The 1,940-nt window shown below is 40.0% G+C and overlaps 1 pseudogene; it reads left to right on the top strand.

Annotated features, from left to right (window-relative positions):
• The first annotated feature begins 536 nt into the window (after window positions 1-536).
• LOC103002751 (geranylgeranyl pyrophosphate synthase-like) lies at window positions 537-1,439 on the top strand (annotated as a pseudogene).
• The last annotated feature ends 501 nt before the right edge of the window (window positions 1,440-1,940 follow it).

The raw sequence follows: 1,940 nt of genomic DNA, 5'->3' as shown, positions 1-1,940 counted from the left end.
TCATCCCCATTTTATAGGTGAAGAGATCATGACATGGGTAGGTTAAGTGATTTGTCCAGGGTCACATACCTAGTAAGTATTGAAACCAGAATTTATTTGATTTTTTATTGAAGTATAGTTGATTTACAATGTTGTGTTAATTTCTGCTGTACAGCAAAGTGACTCAGTTATACACATGTAGACATTCTTTTTTCAAAATATTCTTTTCCATTATGGTTTATCATAAGATATTGAATACAGTTCTCTGTGCTATACACTAGGACCTTGTTGTTTATCCATCCTATATATAAAATCTTACATCTGGAGTGTGACCCGGGTGGCGCATTTTCTTGCACTGAGTAATTCAGTGTCGCTGGCGGCTGAGCAGGGCGGAGAGTTCTATGGTGAAGTGAGGGGAGGGATTCATGTAGGCGTCCGGGGGAGCCCTGTTCTGAACTCTAAGGTGGGAAGTTGATTCCGGGGGCTGCTACTCCCAGACCCGCAGCGTGAAAGTTGTGATATCATCCTCGAACCATCAGCTTTGAAATTTACAAAGAATGGAGAAGACTCAAGAAACAGCCTAAAGAATTCTTCAAGAACCTTACAAGTACTTACCTCAGTTACCAGGTAAACAAGTGAGAACCAAACTTCCACAGGCAATTAATCATTGGCTAAAAGTTCCCGAAGACAAGCTACAGATTATCACTGAAGTGACGGAAATGGTGCATAATGCCAGTTTACTCACTGATGATGTCGAAGACAACTCAAAACTCCGACGTGGCTTTCCAGTGGCACACAGCATCTATGGAATTCCATCTGTCATCAGTTCTGCCAATTATGCACATATTCTTGACCTAGAGAAAGTCTTAACCCTTGATAACCCAGATGCAGTAAAGCTTTTTACTCGCCAGCTTTTAGAACTCCATCAGGGACAAGGCCTAGATACCTACTGGAAGGATAATTACACATGTCCCACTGAAGAAGAATATAAAGCAATGGTCCTGCAAAAGACAGGAGGACTATTTGGATTAACAGTAGGTCTCATGCAGTTGTTCTCTGATTACAAAGAAGATTTAAAGCCACTGCTGAATACACCTGGGCTGTTTTTCCAAATTAGGGATGATTATGCTAATCTACACTCCAAAGAATATAGTGAAAACAAAAGCTTTTGTGAAGATCTAACAGAGGGAAAGTTCTCATTCCCTACTATTCATGCTATCTGGTCGAGGCCTGAAACCACCCAGGTGCAGAATATCTTGAGCCAGAGAACCGAAAACATAGATATTAAAAAATACTGTGTACCTTATCTTGAGAAAGTAGGTTCTTTTGAATACACACGGAATACTCTTAAAGAGCTTGAATCTAAAGCCTATAAACAAATTGATGCATGTGGTGGGAACCCTGAGCTAGTAGCGCTAACAAAACACTTAAGTAAAATGTTCAAAGAAGACAATGAATAATATTAAGCCATTCTTGATTAGGCCTGATAGCTTAGTTGACTTTTTTTTTGTCTTTTAACCTATTACCTTTTTAAAAATTTGGACCAAGCTGTTGGTCTCCAAAAACTGAGTGATAGTGGTGATGTGAGTGAGGTTGTTTCAATTTAGAATCCCTGTGTACAGATAATCAGCATAGTACCAAGTTGAAGGAATCACAAGGAGGCACATATAAATAAGTCTAATTTGAATGTCAGAATGTGCTATGTTGGGACGTTGTGGCCAGCTCTGCCATGCACGTTCTGTTGATTCTGTCCATAAAGAAGACTTCAGCTTCCAGGAACTTTTATCCACATAATTCCTAACTGTATTTTGTGGGCATTTCACAATTCATCTACCCCATTTCCAAGCCATTGACTACTTGGGACCAGTTTCTATAGCTAGCTGGCCCAACGACCACAGGAACTCCTCTTTCTTCCTAAATGTTGTTGCTTAGAATAGCTCATTCTTCTCCCTGGAAACTCC

This window comes from Balaenoptera acutorostrata, chromosome X (assembly GCF_949987535.1).
Source record: "Balaenoptera acutorostrata chromosome X, mBalAcu1.1, whole genome shotgun sequence".
Taxonomy (NCBI): Eukaryota; Metazoa; Chordata; class Mammalia; order Artiodactyla; family Balaenopteridae; genus Balaenoptera; species Balaenoptera acutorostrata.
This window is presented reverse-complemented; position numbering and strand designations above follow the sequence as displayed.